The sequence below is a fragment of the Mesoplodon densirostris genome, chromosome 1 (genome assembly GCF_025265405.1).
Source record: "Mesoplodon densirostris isolate mMesDen1 chromosome 1, mMesDen1 primary haplotype, whole genome shotgun sequence".
Lineage (NCBI taxonomy): Eukaryota > Metazoa > Chordata > Mammalia > Artiodactyla > Ziphiidae > Mesoplodon > Mesoplodon densirostris.
This window is the reverse complement of record NC_082661.1, coordinates 94,959,068-94,980,602: the sequence shown is the minus strand read 5'-3', so window position 1 is coordinate 94,980,602 and position 21,535 is coordinate 94,959,068. Positions and strand designations below refer to the sequence as shown.

At 35.4% G+C, this 21,535-nt stretch overlaps 1 pseudogene; it reads right to left on the bottom strand.

Annotated features, from left to right (window-relative positions):
• Window positions 1–4,846: 4,846 nt before the first annotated feature.
• LOC132488363 (catenin alpha-3-like) lies at window positions 4,847–19,897 on the bottom strand (annotated as a pseudogene).
• Between the last annotated feature and the right edge of the window lie 1,638 nt (window positions 19,898–21,535).

Genomic DNA, 21,535 nt, shown 5'->3' with positions numbered 1-21,535 from the left:
GATTAGGACTCATCCAAAAGTCATTGTGCTGTTAGACATAATCATTTTAAGTCATATGTATGTTGTGGCCACTCAAATAATTCATAGCATAAAATTTAAAAATATTTCTGAATTATCTAGTGTACCTACTATATCTGTTTTCTTAGCATGGAATTCTATCTTTCACAATCTATACTTTACTTGTTCAATTTGTCTTCCCCCACTAGAATGTAAATACCATGAATAATTAAGAATTCTTGTGCTTTGGTCTGTTGTCACAGCCCTAACAACTAGTATGAGATTTTGCATAGAGTAGACACTTACTAAATATTTGTTGAATGGATGAACAAAAGTAAGCAGATAGTTGCCTGATGTCCATAGTACTTTATGTAATGTAGCTGTAAAAAAAAAAGTGGTAGTGGGTAAAAAGGTGTGATGCTCTAGCATTAAATAATTAAATAACACAGTACAATTTGTAAATTCAAAATTATCTTGAAAAACAGTGCTATTTTCAGTATTTTTAATTTAAAGTGAATATATCTGTTTACCATTAAGTTTTAGAATTATTTCTCTGAAGTCTCCAAATGGAGTGTGTTAGTTACATGAAAAGAATACTAAAACTGTCTAATGTTCTGAGAAGATAATTTTTTACTTCAAAATGAATTGTTTTATTTACATTGTATCTCAGAAATAGTATTTCAAGAAAATAGCAATACTGACTTGAATAAGAAAATGCCACAAAATACTTAATTACACTACCAAAGTTTAAACAATACACATTATTTGAACCATCACTTCCATTTTTAGAAATCCATCCTACTATCAAAGTTTACAGACACAATTTTACAAGGATGGCCATTATAATGCTGATTATAAGGGCAAAAATAATAACCTAAATGTTTATTAAGAGAGGATTGGTTATATAAAATATTGTATACCCATGTTATGAAATACTATTAAATACTGTGTTATGAAGTACTATGCAATAGGTTAAAAGAAAGAGGCAAAATGATTTTCCTGTAAATATTTTTCAAGTACCTTAAGTAAAAAAGTAAGGATACAAAAGAGCATATGTAAAATGAGCCCCTGTGTAATAGCAAATATAAGTGTGTATGTTTAAATATGCTTGAATATCAAGAACAAATTATGGAAAAACATTTTTAAATTAAGTGTGTTAATAATAGTGTTTATCGCTGAAGTGGGATACTGGGTGAGAGTACACTTTTACTAATCATTTTTTTAATGTTTCAGTACTGACTAACTTTTTCCAAAGTGCCTTTATTACTCTATGATTTAAAACTAGGTTACAATAAATAAATAAAACATGCATATGCTTTGACACAGCAATTTTGTTTCTAGTAATTTATCCTAAAGAAATAATTAAGGACGTGCATAAAGATTTATGTATATAATGTTCATTGTAGCATTGTTTATTATAACAAAAATGGAAAATAGCCAATCCTGCAATATAAGTGTGGTTAAATAAATTACACTATCCATTTTATGAATATCATGTATTCATTAAAATGATACTGTGGGAGTTTTCTCCTAAAGTGAGGTATCACTTTTTATTAACAAGTTTTTAAAAGGGGGGTGGTTATGAAATAGTATGTATAGTAGGCTCACATTTCAATTAAATTTATTCATTTTTTACAGATGTCTGTATGTCAAATTCTTAACTGATTGCATCTGTTTAGTTGGTTTGTGAATGGTTTTATGTTCTTCTTTGTGCATGTAAGCAATTTTTAAAATTTCTGCAATAGTGTGCATTACTTTTAGAGACAGAAAATGTGTTACAAAAAATTAATATCATATTTATATATATGAGAAATTTTCCTGCATGAGAAGATAAAAGGCTAACAAGTTTTAGTATAAAGTTTACAAATACTATGCTGCTGGTCCAGATTTTTATTAGTAACACCAAAAAGGGTAATTTACTATCCTGAAACAGAGGAAGAAGAAACCAAATCAAACATCTGTCAAGATAAAGTTGAATAAAATCAAGCTCAATGGGGAAAGAATGAGGAACCAAGTCTGAATGAAACACCTACTTTTAAAATATCTACTTTTAAAATATATAACAATGATTTAGTAAAAATTAATTTTACTTTTATTATTGTACAATAAAAATTTTTAATAATTACCATTTGCCAAATGCTGGCTATGTGATTTTTATGTAATACTTACAACAGTCCTATAAAATCGACCTTAATATCCACTTTTGGGGATATTCTGCAGATACTGAATTGGGATATCACAGAGGGTTTAAAAATTGCTCAAATACATGTAGCTAGTAAAGAGTAGAGCTGGAATACAGATTTCTATGAATCCAAATTCAACATACCTTCTTTTAGCTACCTAGCCTGTGATGGTATTTTACTACTTATATTAAATAAACATAATGTTCAGATATGCTCTGGACATTGGGACATTTGAAGGAATAAATACAGGTAGTGGATACATGCTAAGGGAAACTGGGATTATAAGCCCAGGACAATTATAGAAGAAAATAGAATTAGAGGAAAATTTTCATTTTAGTAGTGAGAGGAGTTTAGGCAAAACTTCTAGTAAAGAGTGACTACAGAATAGTTTTGAGTCAGAATGGCAATCAAGGACTTGTTTTGGGCAAATCAGTTATTTATGAATTTCAGCCCTTTCTCACTCACAGGAGAGCAAAAGTGAGGAGAATAGAAAAGGTGTGCCATGGAGAGCCCCTGTTTCTCAGCTCACTGGAATTTGGTGGACACCCAGAAAGAATCCAGTGACACAGCATGAGTGGACCTTGACAGAGGCAGCAATGAGTTGATGAATGGTACAGGATTGGAATTAGCATTGGTGCTGGTGCAGCAGTACTGAGGAAATATCTGGGCTGGTCAATAAGGCAGGAAAACCACTGGAAGAGGCTCACTGATTGTATGAATGGCTGTCTATGACAGCACACTAGGAAAAAAGGCCAGAGTAGTTCAACTCATCATCATAAGCAGAGCAAAACAGGGAAACAGAGTAGCCTAGAGGATGTGTCCGCTCACTAAATCTTAAATTCCCTCCCCCTCAAAGAGGAATTAAAACTATGAGAATTGTGATAGACCTGTCCAAAGGTCCCTAAAGCAGCTTGGAAAATGTGAGAACATGAACTGATATCTTTTCTCTGTAAGAAAATAAAACATCATAGACTTTTATTACTTTGTAATATGTAAATAAATTAAAGATATGAGCATATTATTGTAATCAAATGATCTCTGTCCCATCGTTGTTTGACTAACCTGTGTGCACAAATATGCTTAGTAATGTTGAAATTTCATAACTTTGTATCCTTTTAGAATTGTCTGTGGATGTTTTCTCCTTATTAACTGTGACTATATGAAATCATTGGTCAAAACAAATGTCAAACATCTGTCCTCTTTCTACGAGAGCAATTACTCAGTTCCTAAAATTGACCAAGAGGCTCCTTTAATTTCTCTCTTTTGCTCCTCTGTTCTTTCCCACTACTCTCTTTTCCCTTCCCTGAGCCAGATATCCCAGAAAAATAAAAAAAAGAAACATCAGTGTCCCTAGAGTTGACAGGGGAAAAAGAAACAGCGCATTAACAACAATGACTCTGAACTACATAAACATACGTGGGAGAAAGGGAATAAAAAGTAATCGTATTGTACCTGTTTTTTTAATTCAGTGACTTTTATTTGAAAGAATGTTATTAAAATCACTCCAGCTCATTGCCATGAACTCTACTTCATAGTTCAATGGTACAATTCACTGTTATATTTTATTCAATGATGAAAGGTTTTTCAAAGTGGTCTTTTTCTTTTAATTACAACTGCAACCTGACACAAATGGAGTTTTAGAGTCATGTGGACCTCCTTACACTTCTGTTATCGTAACTCACTCAGGGATATATAGTTAGATGCCCCATTTCCCCAGTGGGTGATAACTCTTCCTTCACATGTATATTCTGGTGAACCCATTTAAACCCAATACTCAACATGCAGAACTGCTGAACACAGTGGAACTTTATTTATTTACTTATTTATTTTTTGTGGTACACGGGCCTCTCACTGTTGTGGCCTCTCCCGTTGCGGAGCACAGGCTCCGGACGCGCAGGCTCAGCGGCCATGACTCACGGGCCCAGCCGCTCCGCGGCATGTGGGATCTTCCCGGACCGGGGCACGAACCCTTGTCCCCTAAATCGGCAGGTGGACTCTCAACCACTGCGCCACCAGGGAAGCCCCCACAGTGGAACTTTAAAAGGCATATCTGTTGCATCAAAACTCATTGTAACCTTTATAATGTTAATAAATTGCTTTGTTTGTAATCAAGGCTGACTTTCAAAATCCAGGAAGTTGCTTGACTGCTCGAGCTTGGTTAATTTCTGATGGTTCTTAACCCAATCTGTTGACAATAGGTACAGATATCTAGAGGCTGATCCTTTTTCTTTTTCCTACAGCAGGAAGCACACATGTCTGCCAGGTTAGGTCAGGTAAAGAAAGCCTGGAGATTAAATGGGAAACCATTTAATGAAGTCTTTGTTTCCATTGAAAACCAACTCAAGAGCTCCTGTCAATGTTTTAATTCAAAATGAGAAGAGCCAGTGTACTTAAGCTATTACAGATGACTCACTTGAATCTCCTATGTCCATTCTGTAATGAATGTAAAAAATTCTCTGTGATGGGAAAGGCTGAACAACATCTGAAAGGTTTCATTCATTCCACAAGCATGTATTGATTACTTACTAGGTGCTGACCATACAGAGATGACAATGACATGATCCCAAATATACATTGTTCATCTTGGTTCAGCTTGCAATGGTTCATGTTATTTGAGGGTTAAACTCTAAAAGTCAGTGAACCTGCAGAACTAATCAAATGCAAAACTAAAGTAGTAAGTTTAGCCAGAGCTTTGTAATAAAGGGACTAGAGTAGAAGAGTTGTTTCAGTAGGTTATGTCTTCCTCTAAATTCACTCATTCCTTGCACTGGGTAGACATTTTTCTTTGCTGAGTCTCATCCAACAGCTGCACACATTTACTCTGGCTTCTCTCTTTTAATCAAGGATTTTTATTTTATTTATTTATTTTTTCAGGGCCTTTATTCTCTGCATCACAATTGGGTGCCAGGGCCCAGCAGGACTCTGAATTCAGATAATGTTGGTTGAGGCAATGTAGACATCTTCATGGTTTGAACTACAGCGTTCATTAAATTTTTGGTTGCTTGGATCAGGGAGGTGACATTGTCCAAAGCTGCCATGATTAGCTCTCCCTCCCAGGTTGTAGATCTCAGCTTTAACTTGACTGCCGATTTTCATTTGGTGATAGTAGAACTTCATCTGTTCCAGTAAACCAACAAGTACTGTTTGCATGATGGAGTTGGAAACTGGTTGGCAACCTGCCAAGAGAGGACATCCATCCTTGACACTGATTCTGATATCATTTTAGCTGCATAGATCACATCAGTTGCATGCTTTGGTAGTCCTTTGCCCCTTGCAAAGTCTGTCATCTCCATTATGATCATACACAATTTCTTGGTCAGGACAATATCATTGCTTGTATTGTCCATATCTCAATCTCAACATACAGCTTACTCTTCAATTTCTTGAAATCAGCAACTTGCTCAGCACTTTTTTCCTTTTCTGCCTCAGGTGTTTGAGTCAACTTAGCTCAGTCAGTTTTCCCTTTGGTGTGAATGCTGAATGCTGGTGTAACTGTAGACCTCATGATCCCCTTCCAGGTCAGAAACATCGTCCAGTTCCTCTGGGGTTCAAATAATCATGACTGAACATTTTATATCATGAATTGTATCAAAGATATTCTTTGATTATTCCAAAAATTGATTATCATCAAACACATCCAAAGAGTTTTTACTTAAGACTTCCAAGGCAATACTCACTTGTGTTACAAACTCAAGAACTGCATGCAGTACTTGTAAGGATGTTAACATTTCGCATTATACTTTCAGTAAAAGACCCTGGCTCCTACCTGTCCATTTTACCTATGACAATGTGAGCAAATCTTGCTGCCCATCTGATAGCACCTGCAGAATGGTCTAAATTATCAGCATCCTGGTCTCTCAAGGCTATGATACATCTTCTAGGATATGACTCTGAGATTTAACTTTTATAACTCAGGAACATCCAGATAAAAGAGATGCATATGGCAAGGGCTGGGGAAAGGGTACAGAGCTTCCATGACCTCTCCAGGTGCACCATTCTCCCCAGTTCTCCATTCGCCAGCCAGAAAGCTCTGTTATATCTGTCTTAACACTATGAATTCCTAATCACCAGCAAGAAATACTGTATAGTTACCTTTCAGGAGCAACAGAGACAGAGACATATATTTTGTATTCATGGGTGCAGAGATGGGATTTAAAACCTTAGTAAAGAATTAGATCACCAAGGGAACAAGTATAGAGGAGAGAAGTCCATGGACAGAGTACTCGAGACCTAGCAAAGAAGACTGAAAACTAACAGCCATCAAGACAGAAGAAGAATTAAGAGAAAGGGAAGTAAATGTTTCAAGGAGGAGAGAGTGATCGACTAGAGCAAATGCTACTGATGGATAAAATAAGATGAAGTGTGCGAATTGGCCATTGCTCTCAGCAATACAGAGGTTGCTAATCAAGCAAGGGTTCTTTTCAAATATAAGAGATATCAGCATTTTTGTGTGCTAATGGTAGTCATCCAATAGAGAAAGAAATCTGAGGATATGATGAGCGAAGAGACAATTGTAATTCAGTAGACAAGAAAGCCGATATCTAGTGCACAAGAGTAGTACTTGGTGTTAGCTCGGAGCACAGATGGCTCATCTGTAGTATCAAAAGAAATGTAGGGAATATGGGCACAGGTATGGCAGGTGTGTAGCTACCTTGGTGGAAATTCTCTTCTGACGGCTTCCATTTTCTCAGTGAATTACAAGGTAAAATCTGAGGTTAAAGATAATGGAGAAAGTATTGGAAGAACTGAGGAGAAAGAAGACATGAAATACTTATTGAGGAGAGTTGGAATGGGAAGTGACTTGGGAAATTCAGAATGATTACTGCAAATCTCTAAGGGCCTCTTGAGGTAAACTACTATTCATTTAAATTGAGACATATGTGTATATATCTGTTGCACAGGGGAAAGTACAGAGAAAGTAAAGAACTGGATTTAATCAGGGCTGTGGTTTAGCCAGGAGAGTAAAACCAAGTAAAAGAGGGACAGGGGAGTTGATGATATACACAAAGGAGTAATTATCCCGGTTGACCATTAGAGTAAAGCTGAGTTAAAAGGAAAGGATACAAGAAAGGTGAGAGACAGTGAAAAATAGTTTAAAAATGGAACAATGGTTTTACTAAGATACTTGAATTGTGGGAGATGACATACTAGAGAGAGTAAGTTAAAAAAAGCAAAAGAGTGGGACAAATATTTGTTAATTTATTGAAAATCAGAGACAATAATAAAACAGTGCTTATATTTCTCTCAGCTCATATTTCTCTCTACCCCCCACCAAAGTCCTACTTTCCCATAATATTTGCATCAGGAGTATTTTAAAATGAATAAAACAATCCTTTTTGGTGAGTCTATTGATATTTTAAGAGAATAAATTTCATTAAAGGACCTGAGAGGATCCAAATGCCCAAGCTATAGCAGCACATGCTTAAAACTACACAAACATATTAACCAAAACAACACTGAGATATATTTTCTTACCTGTCACTCTGTGTGTATCTGAAGTCAGTAAGGCTTTTCTCTACAGATGAATTTGCATCTTTTAATCTTATATTTAAATGGAATTTAAAAGTTCCTTTTCTATTGAATTGTCACTTAATCTAACTAATCCAGTTATTTTAAAGATATATCCCTTTGCTGTGCATTACAGCTTTGAAATTAATTAGTATCCAGATTCACTGAAGTGCACCTTCTGTGTAAAGTGAATGTAAGAAGGATTAATGTACAGGCAGGGAAGATCACTTGAGGAAAATGTGGGCACTTACAAGCTTATTGCATTCATCTATGCCAAAATTTCAGTCTAGCTAGTTCTTGATTAAAGGGCTTTTAAGTTTTAAAACTGGCCTTTCACAGTCATCTCAGGGAGAATATATACAAATATATTTCCCTTCCTATGTTATTATGAATATATATATATATATATATATATATATATATATATATCTAAGGTTGTAGGACTTGTGCATGAGAAGGAAGAAAATAATATAGATATATAAACACTTAGATGGTCATAATAAGGCAATCTTTGAATTATGGGGCAATAGAGTCATCTTCCTTTTAAATTTAGCTACCTTCAGTTATTCAAATAAGGAAAAATTGGAAATCTATGTTGCCATGTAGTCCCTGGTCTATGCCAACCAGGTACCAACTAGCTGACAATGTTCATCAGAGTCTGAACCATACTATGCATCAGCAGGGCCACAGTGTGTAAATTAATCCTTTCACTCACAAGTTCAATAATGTTTCAGTCTCCTGCAAAAACCCAAGATCAGCCATCCCTGACAACTGGTGAGAGATACGTAGTTACTAATTACAAAGTACAATATTGCCTTTGCATTGATAGGCTGCCTTCTCCAGTCTTCACTTAACCTCTGTCAAACAAAACTGTCTGGTCTAAGTAGTACGGAACAATAATTAGATAGGCGTAAGGACAAAAGAGATGTGTTATCCAGCTACATCATTTGGCAAGCCAGATGAACTTACACGTGTGAGTCTTCTTTTACAGCTTTCTGAAGCCTCAATCTATAATAGTAAAGTCACCAGAAATGAAATGCATAGATGAGAAAATGGAAAGGTTTATTGTTCCATGTGCTATAAACTGTAAGACAGGTAAATGACACACTAAACACTCATATCATATTTTCAACAGCTATTTATTGACCAACCAGCATCAGTTAGAGGGTACGGAGACTTAAAGTAAAGTAATAAGGGGGGTAAAAACAAAAATAAGTTATATGCAAGAAGAAAATGATTCTTGCTAAATAGAAGTATTGTAGATAATTTCCTGAAGGGAATTGAGAGGATTTAGACAAGCACCAATAGTATAAAGAAAGATGGGGAGAGGGGAAGGTGGGTGGAAAGTTTGGATGCAGAAGTCTAGAGGCTGCTTGTGGGCAATGGTAATATTCACTATGGCAGTACCATAAGGTTTACTAAGAAATTAGGCAGATTGGGCTATATGTATATGTACAGACCACTGGCTCTTCAAAGTGGCACCCAAAACCTCTGGGGGTCTCTAAGATTATTCCAGGGAATCTACAAGGACAAAACAACTTTCATAATAATATTAAGATGTCATTTGCCTTTTTCATTTTCATTCTCTCACGAGTATATAATGGCATTTTCTAGAGGATACATATCATGTAATACCTCAACTGACTGAATGCAGAGCAGATATGAGAAACCAAATGTCTTCTATAAATCCTGACATTAAAGAAATTTGTAAAGAGACTGTGGAACAATGAGACTCTTGTCACTATTTTTTGTTGTTTTGGGAAATAGCATTATTTTTCATAAAAATATTATCATTGTTAAACTTGTTATATGTTTATTGTTTTCATTTTTAAATGTATTTGAGCCATGTTACAATTTCTGTTTTAATTTCTTAATACAGTTAATATGAGTGCAACCTATATTAACACAATCATGTTTGGATATTCAACAATTTTTAACAGTATAAAATGGTCTTTGGACCAAATGTTTGAGGAATGTTGGTAGAGGTGAAAGAATCTGGGTTTGCTCCCTTAGGACAGGGTGAGGAGGAAGTGGTCACTGGAATTAATTGTAAATGAGAAGACATGATCAGAGTTTAGAGCTTTGCCATATTTACCTGCTATATTTCACTGCAAAATCTGTTTTGCAGTACTTATAAATTTGCCAGTTTAGCTTTTGTAAACAATTTTCCTTCTATGTTAAAGAACAGGCAACATTTGCATTAGGCACGTCTTGCATCCCAATTCTTGGCCCTTCTTATTTCAGCTACTGCTGTCATCACCAGCCCTGCACAGGTTTCCACTATTTTGCCTGGGAGCCACCAGACTCCTTGCCTCGGACCTGAACCATCTACATCACTCTTCCCTCCTGGGCTTCTCTGAGCTATAGTGTGGGGAGCCCACAGGGACCCACTTTGCTCTCACAATGTGCCCACCCAGAAATTTACGGCACTACTGTTGAACAATGAATGATGAAGACCAATAAATAAACATTTCCACCTTTTTTTGCACCTGAGTGGAAACTTCTAAAACATGTTTCATAAGGCTTCTCACGAGGTGCCAAGGGAACCTACTGGAAACTTAATAACCCATCTTTGTTTGGCTTTTCCTCCTTCCTGGCTTTTCTCCCTCTCTATTCCTCACTTCCACTTCCTGGGATGATGTTTGCAAATAAAACCAACTCTTTGCTTCAGTGTCTGCTCTGGGGGAACCCCAAGCTAAGATAATATTCAACTAAATTTTCTGCCTAAAAATCCAAGTACTTTCATGTCACATGAATCCAAATCCAATCTGTTTCCTGTTAGTGAAAACGAAAAAGTGCCATGGAAAGTATCTATTTATTATATTTGTAGAGCAAGATATACAAATGTAAAATTGATCTTTGATAAATAAACACTCCCATGTATAGTTTTGCTTCCATGTTTTAAATAAAGACCAAGTAATATGTTGACAATATAGTGGTTCAGCTGTAAAATGGATCCATTGGTTAAATTAAGCTTCTACTGGGTACCAGAAAAATTATAACAAAATTAAAAGAGTACTCAATGAACCAGAAAAATAAAATATTTTAAGCTTTTAAGATCCTTCTCCATAACAAGACTGAAGAATAATGGTCAAGAATCTAATTTATTTCTCACTGCCTTAGAATTTTGCATACTTTTTTTCTTCTTAGCAGAAGCATTTCTCTTATGAATTCAGTTTCATGCCACCCCATTAATACCATGTAGGGACATCTCATAGGTCATCATTAACTTCCGGAATCTCCTCTGGCAGAAAGCCTTCTTCTCAGGATTTCCACTCAAGGTTTTGGCCCCATGTGAGTATGCTGAGCATACTTAGAAGAAATCAACTCTCCCAGTTGTATTAATAAGTCAGAGACTATGACCTTCTCATTTAACACATCCTGCTTAGTAATTATTAAATAACTATGCAGGGAAGTTTGATGCCCTCTTGGTAACCTACCTCGCTCATATTGTTGGCCTTGTGGTCAAGGCTGACATAATTTTAAATATAATCACTGCTTCCTCAAGAATTATTATTCCATTTGCTTGTTCTACTTGTTCATTACATACAAATCTGACTACCTATTGCTTGAAATATGCAATTTGGGGAAACATAATAGAAAATAAGCCTCAAATTTGTCCTCTCTAATTATCTGCAAATGTCAATGTTCCTCAAAATATTCTTCCTGTTTAAGGATAGATTTCGTAGATTCTCTGGTAAATTACAAACTATCATAAGAAATCCTCAAATAACATTTCCTCTTTGAAAGCTCACTTGACTGTATCTACGATACAAGCACAGGCAGGTTTTAATACTTCTGTTCTCCTCTTTAACATATCAAGTTGTATCACATTTTATTACCTGTACTGAGTAACACATTTGTCTGTCCCTTTAAGTACTTTGGTGGCAGACCTCATGCCATATACACTTCTGCATGGTCAACGTATAGCCTGGTGCCTAACACACAGAAAATGTTAAATAAATAAACGAATGTATGAATGAATGGATGAAGAATACATCAACTGATAAATAATGAATATGTGAGTGAAAGAACAAATAAACGAATAATTGAAACAAGTAGGTTCAATAGAGTACAAGGGTCAGAATTCCAGAAGCACAATGGAAAAGTCCAGACCAATTAAGGATTTTTTTTCTCTTCTTTCAATTCTCATTTCAGAGTATAAATTGTTTCCGATTTAGTGGAAATGGAAAAAGATTTTTCACAGAACTAATTTTTCTATATTAAAGTTCTTTCTGACTTTAATGAAATATCCTCCCTAAGCTCGTCTTTTGCCCTCCTCTCTCTCTCAGAAGTGAAGCAGTGAATGCTCAACTCACAGGCTTCACGAAGATTTCACAGCTCTATTTTTAATGCTTGCAGTAGAGTCGGAGACATATGTTAAGAATTTTTTAAGTCTTATTATCATTAATTCCAACAAACTGTTAGAGGGAAAGGATTGTTCTGATCAGAATTAAACTAATTACTTGCATATAATCAGGGATCTGCCATTATGGCAGCTTTGTGTGCTCTTACAACTTTTCATTCTCTGCTGGATGCCATATCTCTACTTTTGTGCTTGTATGCTTTAAACAGTGGTGTACTCTACTCTAAACGCTGAGATTCAGAGCTTTAGAAGCAGGTGTAAGATAACAGGAGAATTAGAGTTTCCTGATTAAAATTGTTATGCAGAAGCAGTACGAGTTTTATTCACTGATCCTTCTTTTGTTTTCTTCTTTGTTTCCTGGTAAGGTCAGTTACTTTGGGTGTTGCTGGCATGGCACGAGGTAAACCACATGACAGCTTTGGTAAATTTACTTTTCTTGTAATTGGAATTAAGAATTTGCTTTCGGCCTTTTGTCTAGAACTATTTCACTTTCTTAGAGCTTTAGAAATCATCAATCATATACATATCATTTGGATAGCCAGCTTGACAGTTTTGATGGGCCATTATTGTATTTTAAATTTCATTTTTGGAAGATTTCATTTGACATTTCAGACTTATTATGCCACCTTGAAAGCTGGAGTTCCATAGGGCTCTGCCTTTGATCTCAGGTTATCATTAGCTAATGCCAATGATTCACAGCATCCCCCTTGTGTGCACATGAACTCAAAACACTTGTGAAATTCCATTTCATTATGGCTCTTTTTTCATTAGTAATTATATTGGACAGTTTGAGAGCAGTCTGTACATATTACAGAAACTCTCACAATATAATTTCATTAATTATTAAGGTGAATAATAATTAGAACTTACAGTTGTGTTTGATTAAGGATAAATAATAAAGTTATGATTAAAGTGATACTTCGTTTTCATAAAAATTGAAAGGAGGAAAAGGAAATGCAGACTAGAGAGTCCCTGCTTTCATTTCTTTGCTCTTTTGCTGCCACTGAAAAGAATTTCTGTAGCTGCATTAAACCAAGACAGAGTGTGACTGTAATTAACACTATTATAAAAAAAGGTCATTTATAGTTTTACTTTGCTTTCAGCAAAGCTTCTAGAAAGAATGTATTAAAGAAGAATGAGGCAAATGGGCATTTTAACAAAGTATTCACAAATAGCTTTTCTGTGAAAAGAATTCTGCTTCAATGTTTTGAAAATATCAAGTGGCTCACAAAAAACATACACTTAGTAATGGTATAAGGCATTGCATATATTATAAAACATATACTAATAATGTAAGTTATTATTAAGAAATAATTATTCATATCTGTTTATTTATAAGCCAGAAAAAGTATTCTGATTTGTGGTTATATATTCTGACATTTAGAAATAATTTTTCCTTATCTTTTCACTCATGTATCTCTGAATTCCCTCTAAATAAATAACAATTGGGTTTGAACTGACAGGGTAAGAGGATGCTTTCCTGGAAATACTGATTCAATGACATACATAGCATCATTGGTTTCTTGTGGTGGTTATCCTCTAGGCACTAGAAATCTTTTTTTATTCTCTTCTAATACCTTGAAATCACAGCATGCCTCTGGTATTTCTTCCATCTATTATGTAAATAATTGTTATTTTATTCACCAGTCTATAATGATGCTTATGATTCCCTTCATAATGCCAACTGATTGCCATCAAACACTCACCAACCGCTCATTTCATGCTCAGTAGACTACACTGTCTCTTTCAAGTTACCTTACACCTCAGTCAAACCTCTTCTGTGCATTGTTGGACAGATTCGCACTATCAAATTTATATCTTATTTTATTTCTTGATGTGTTTTCATTTGAGGTCAAGGACGTTTTTCAGAGAACAAAATAAATGACAGAAAGCTGCAGTGGGCAAACAATGCATCAAGCGAATACTCTCTGCTCAGTGTCTAGAAAAGTGCTATTTGGCTGAGAGCATCTGCAGCACGACTCTAATGCTCAATGGCCAAACGGATACCTTCTGCCTGCTGCACCACCTCTCCTGGGCTGAGAATGTGTGACAACGTTCAACACCGTGCATGGGAAGTGTGTGTGTGTGTGTGTGTGTGTGTGTGTGTGTGTGTGTGTGTGTCTGTATACACACAAATATATGTTAACAGTGTGCCATTATATGTGTATGTTTATATGTCTAAAATAATGTTTTTATTCATCTATTGTAGAGAAAAATAACAAATCAGAGATGTATGAATTGAAGTTAATCTTGTTATGTGTATAATACCCAACAAGTTTATAGAGTCAAAAGGAATTGAAATGGTAAGAAAATAGCATGCCTCTTTCTCGTCTTCTGTTTTCAAAAACAATTATTTATGTGGGGGACTATATTTGCCTTCTATTTTCTTTTGATCATGTGAACTGAGAAGGCGATTTACAGAAATATATTGATATTAAGAGAATCCCATTACAATAAAATAATGTGTGACCACGAGATTGCTTTTAAAGGATTTTATTCCCATTGTTGTCAGAATCACATTTGTACTCAGCTTTAAGGTGTAAAAGCAGATTTAGAAAACACAATCAATAATGTGCATTATAGAAATTACCTATAGGTGTCATAACAATGATGTATGCTTCTGTTTCAATTAATTGCAGGAGAGATAAAAGTGGTTTGATTATATGCAAAATTTATTGGAATAAGAACTTCTCAACTAAGTATACAAAAGGATACTCTACTGAAAAGATTGGGTATGTTTTTTGTTTGCTCATATTAAACTCTGAAGAAGACATGTCCTTCTATTTTAGTCCAGAATTCCACTTTCAAATAGTTACTTTCACATGCATACCCTTTATCTTCTAAGCAATGCAGAATTACTGGCTTCCCATGATGCTTTCTTTTCACCTCTCTTCGGCTAACTAAACAGTTCTTCCTTGTGGGAAATCCTTTCATCACCAATACAAAGTCAAGCAGATGAGCTAGTCTTTGGTTATCAAAGAACCCCGTCTCCCTAGCCACACTGATGGTTAAGAGATGAAGATATGCTGAGGAATCAGAGCCCTGCCCTGGACTTTTTCTTGAACAGTTGGATAACAGACTCTCTTTTCACTAGGACAGTCAGTGTGAGGAAAATAGAAGCCTAGAGCTAGTACTGGCCTGATATCTTTGTCACAATATGGGAGGGGACTGCCTGAAAATGGAGCCAACTCTGAGGAAAGTGAAAGGAGTAGCCTTGTAATGTTGTTAGAAGCCCAGAACCCAATGGTGCCTAAGTAAGGTTTATTCCTTAGACAGCTCTCCTCCACAACCAATTACGTGAGATGATAAATTCTCCTTTTGGTCTCTTAAGTTTGAGTGCATCTTTATCACTTGCAACTGAAAGATTTGTGACTAGCACACATACACATACACACACTTAGCAACTGACATGTTGAACATACAGAATGGCACATCTTATTTTTGAAGTGTTGGAAGTGAGCTTTGAAAAAGAGGGAAATGTTCTTGAATCTTAGCGTGATACAATGAAGGGGTATCTTAGGAGAAAATAAGTAACATGATTCACTGTTAACCTAACATGGTGTTTCTTGGAAGAAAAATATATTACCCCTTTTCAGTCATATCCCAGGCCCTGACTGTGATGCTCAAGAGGGCTCCAAACCAGCCTCCAACACCAGATTTTCCTTGCTGACTGAAGTCCACTCTAGAGCTGACTTCACCAGACACCCTTGCTTCTTATCACATGCTCAGCCTCATCACTAAATGGCAAAGAATCACTGTGTGTAGCTTCTTCCCAATTCTGAAGCTGAAATAAAACTAACTCACAAAATCAGATGTTTGTGATTCCCAGAGTTGTGAATGATGTCTTCGTAAGTCACCTTACTACCAGAACACTAACTTCCGAGTTCTCCTTTTTGACTGTATACTGGCAGTTAGGTATTGGATTCAGGCTGACTGTAGGAAATGACAGGAGGGAGAGAGGGGTTTCCTCTCAGCCTTACCTTTAAGTAAACTTGTGGTAAAGTATCCCATAGAAAAATTTATCAATCTTCTCTTATTTAAGTAAAAGATGGTTTGATTGTTATTTGTGCTTTCAGAAAATCCAAAGAAAAAAACTTAATCCTCACTGAGTGGAGGGGGAAAGAAAGAGCTTGGATTCTAAGACAAAGTGTAATCTGTTAGTTATATGGCAGAAGCTAGAAAGAAGAGAGGGCTCTGGCTTAAAAATTGAAACAAAAAGCTATTCTTTGGTGTTGCACTGTTCAATTCCAGTGCCTGCATTTCTTTGCTGAGGGCTTTCTCTGTCCAATGGAACCTGTCCTGATTGTGTTCATGAAAGGCAGCCAGAAGTTCTGGGGAATTAATGTCCCCATGTCCAGCAGTTCTCAACCAGGGACTTGACAGGAGTTGGTGTATAAATACCTCAGCTTCCTTACATTCCAGGTGGAAAAAAATCTGAGGTGTGTGTGTATTACACTGTTTTCTGTAGTTCCTCAGAAAGATTAACTTCCAGCTGCCCATGGTGGTAACTTAACTGTTGATGCACTCTTTACTGTCTGTCTCCTATCTAAATTGGCCACTTCTCTACTTTTGTTTTCTAGAATTACCTCCCAGCCAACTAGCCAATCCCAAATGCTTGCTGCCTGTTTGCTTCTTTGGGATCACAAACCAAGACACCTGTAATGTTAATCGTTATCCTAGACCCCATCCCACTTACGACAGGTTAAAGATGCCATGGAGAGGTGGGATCTAAGACCCTTCTGAATCTGGACCAAATTATTCATCATCATCATCATCATTATTATTATTTTACCCAAACAATATTTGATTATTTAACTCATTATTTCCTGTTTCTTTGTTCACCTTTCTATCTACATCTTACTCCTTTCTGGTCTTGGTTTCGTTTTTTCATAGTATAACATTTAGTATGCATTTTGGTAAGAGTTTATTTGCATTCAAAACACATGGTGGTTTTTTTTTCTAGAATGTTCTTTATTTAACTACCATTTCCTTAATAGGTTTATCTGGATCTTAAATTCAGCTAATGACTAGATATAAAATTTTAAGTTGCTAGTTATATTCTCTTAGTATTTTAATTCATTCTGTCATCTGTTTCTATTGATGTTAGTAAATGCACTAAGTTAATCTTTGTAAGTAATATTTTATGTGATTGCTTTTTTAAAAAGTGTGATTACATACTTTTTTTTGGAATACTCAGTATTTCGTTAAAGTGTGTCTATATGTGGATTTTTTTTTTTAATTCATCCTGGTTGGGATTCACCATGACTCACAAACATGATATACCAAGATTTTCTTCAACTCCAGAAAATTTGTAGGAGTTACATCTTTCATATTACCTCTATTCTACTCTCTGTATTCACTCGTCCTTGTTAATTAGAAATATGTTGGTCTGTCTCATTCATTCTTCCATGTTTGAAATGAAAGACTGCTTTCATTTTATTTTATTTCTTTAACTCTCTATGCTTCCTTCTGAGAAATGTATATTCATCTCATTTCCAGTTTGCACCTTTTCCAATAGCTATATCTAATCTGCCATTTAACTTTTCTATTGCTTTTTTCTCATGATTACATGTTTCATTTATATATGTTCTTTTGGTTTATTTTAAATTTTGTTGTGATTTTTTTATTTGTTTCTTGCTTGTGTTTTCAACTCCATATTTCATTTTTAAGATGCTTAAATGTACTTATATTTTAAATCTTATCATTTCATTAACTGATAACTCTATGTTTAATTTAGCTGTTGGTTATCTATTCTGATTATTATTTGTCATGGCTATTTTATGTTATTTGGGGCTGTGGCTTCCTTTTCACAAGAACTTTTTCTCTGAGAACCCTGTGCAACCTGGATTGTGAGTGCTTTATTCCAGAAAGTATTCATATTTGCTTCTTTCAGTGCTAGAGCACTAATAACAGAGAATTAATTTGTTGGTTTTAGATGTCTTTGGCCTCTCTGATAGCATACATTGAAAACCAAACTTTATGAAGGCAAGGACTTGGTTACAAACCCTCAGAATCTTTAACTGTTTTCCTCTGAGAGCTTAGATGGGAAGTTCAAGGGTTCTGACTTCACACAGTCTTAGCTATTTCTCTTCCTAACCAAAGCCTTGTGCCCTGTCCCTGTGGGGATGTGGAAAACCACACATACTGGTGACCTGCATCAACAAACACTCCCAGAAAAACCACAGCTTCATCTCCCACTTTTCATGCATATCATCAGCTTTCTTTTACTTTATAACTTCTCAGGATTTTTCTTATTCCCTTGTTAATGAAAGTATACATTTTAAAGTATTTTATTGTATTTTATCCAGTATTTCTGAATGCTTTGAAGCTGAAGGGTTTTCATATTATCTATTAGGTTGAGCCATATAAAATGTCCATTTTTTTGTCAGTCCAAAACAGTTCAACATTATTGATTCATATGGCGCAATCTAATAGTTACCTAATTAGTGGAAATGAATATCCCTCCAGTCTTTCATTCTGTTAAATAAATATCATTCACCAGGAATAGCAGCTAGTTTTTGGTGATGCTGTCAACTGGTTAGCAGATATTTGGATAGAATTTATGGACTATTTCTAAACTAAGACTATTTTCAGTGTCCCATTAGACTTTAAGTTGAAAAATATCACAATCATATCTTCAAGATTGAGTGATTCAACTTAGATTGTGGCAATAAGTGCCCAAATCATTCTTTGGGTGCATTTAGGTATTTCTACAGCATATAGGCATGTATGACTTAAGAAAACAAATATATACTGATTAAATCATTAATTCCTTTCATCAGTAAGTGAAGAAAATATTACTCTGAAGGAACTAAACTCTTGGCAAACTAGCCATTTGCATCATAGTTTTCTTCTTGAGAAATCTTTATATTTATACTTAATTTTTAAAGTAGACATATATTGGCCATTAAGTGATAGGTTCTAGGTACCCCAGATATACCAAATTTACTAAACTTATCATTGAAATAAATCACTGAGCAAGACACTTGAAATCTCAAGAATGGTCTTTAAAGGCATTTTCAGTGTCATGAATAAATGTTCTTTGTTTCCTAATCTCATTTCAAACTCATTATACCTTTTAGAGTCAGGGTTCGGCAGAATAGAAAAGCAAAGTCATGACTTGTTATTTTTTCGGAGAGCACACTAAAAACATACAGACAACATGACCATAATTTGATTTTATTTACAGTTTTCTCTGTCTTATTAAACAGTAGATTAAGATCAGTGGGGATTTCTTTAGAGTCACAGATATTTGCAGAATAAAATGATGCATAAACTGGCACCGCAGTATAGCCACTTCCATTCAATTCATAAAATAGTCCTCAATTAAATGAGAAAACTCCTCTCCTGTATCATGATTTTTCAATAATAAACAAAACAAAACATGTTGAACACTCCTCTCTTATATGCAGAGACCAAATGCACTTTACACATCAGTGTTCTTTCCACAGATAAAGAACATGATAATGGCATGTATATTGGACGGTGACAGTTCTTCCACACTGCATACTCACGACATTATGCAAAGACATACCGTATCAGTTGACAAGTGTATTTTTTCTATAGTCTGTTCTGCTTTCCCTCACATGAGCATATTTATCATTTACTGATTTGTGAAGCTCTTTAAAAAATGGCATGATTTATATATTTTTTTTATTATACAGACTAAAACTTGCAATGATAAACTTTGATAGCTGAGTTTCACTTTTGTTCTCTCTTATTTGAACTAATTAATTTCACACAGAAAATGATGATTTTCACCTTTTAGACATAAATTCAACTGCTTACCACAGAGGTCACTATGCTTTGTTTCCAGTTGGCGCACAAACTGTGACGCCTCCATGCAACCATTTGTCAGAACTTCAGAACAGTTTAGGCACTGCCACTCTGTATAGATGGTTACCAGTTTAACAAACCTAATTTAACATGATCTTCTTTGAAATTCCTGTTTGCAATTTTCTTCTGCTGCTGCATTTATGAAATTATTACAAGCTCAGAAGTTTTGTTCTAAGAACAAATTCACGTTCAATATTTTATTACAAGTCCTAGTCAATGTTTATATTTATGACTTTATTCTGTGTTACAGTATTTATGATCCTATTTTATTACTACCTTCATGCTTTAATGAGTGACTTTTAAGCTATTGATCCTTTTCTGTGAATTGGGGATAAAATAAAGCAATATCCCAGCTACAATAAAAATGCAAATTTAACAAATTTAATTAATAAAATGCAATTTATATGAAAATACCTCAGTCAAGACAAATTACTGCCTGTTAAATGAATGTTAGCCTAGACCAACTGTCCAGCACAATACTTATAGTCCATTATCAAAAACTTAATAATTATTATGGATGTAATAGAATTTCTATGCAAAATAGTTAACTCAAATTTCAAATATATGATATATATGTGAACGAAAGTTTTCATCTTTTTATATTCATAGAAAATTATCAAATCTCCATCGGACAATTGATAGTCTGCCACACTTCAAGATGACTCTGGTCAATGAAGAGCCATTCTGGAGAGGGGAGACATAAACTTCATATGCAGAAAGTAGTCCAGAGATTGTTTCAAAGGTTCAAGTGATAAACAATAGGGCATGAAGAAGGGCAAAGGAAATGGTAATGATAAGCAGAAAGAGGAAATAGCATGAAGGGTCATTTTGGTATAAAATCTGTAGTTTCCATTTTCTACCTGTAGTCTTTCTTTACCATTTTGTGTTGGTCCCAGTCTATTGATGATGCTATGGGCTAGAAATGTCCTGGGGGGCACTCACTTGGGCCCCTATAACGGTGGCCAGTCTCCATAGACATCTCCCCTCCAGAGCTAAGCCCCTGTGGTTCTTATCATTACAAAACACAGCTCAGCAACAACCATCAGGGAACTTTGGGGTACAAACAGATATATTATTAACAAGTCTTGAAGGGTACATGGCACATCTGGGGCCACACAGTGAGGTTATGGGTAGAAAGAGAGAGTAGGGACCTGGTGTCTGCCTTTATTGGGGTCTGAGAGTGGGGTGCCTAGGGTTTTGTGGGTTTACTCTTTATTGGTGAATTTAAAACATAAGAGCAGAGTTAGGACTAAAGCACAGGAAAGAAAAAGTGATGTCATTCAAATGGTCTGTTATCTAGGTAAACCAGGGCTTTCTAAAAGGGGAATTTCATTGCTGGGGCAGCCTGGTTTCTTATCTAGTTCCTTTACTAGTAGTTGTGTCATGCAGCTTGCAGTATCTTTATTTGAGAAAGATATCTTTGAAATGGATGCCTCAGGACTCAAAAAGCTTAACGTCAGGCACTTACACTACATTTACCCATTCTGGTTAGGCATCTATGGCCACCGGTCTGCTGAAACAGGAAAGTGGCTTATGGCTTCTATGTTGGCCGATACAATGTTCCCACCTAATTTGACAGCATGGGGCTTGCAGGAAACACTATTCTCTTGGCTTCCATGATACCACATTTCCCTCTTTTCTATGC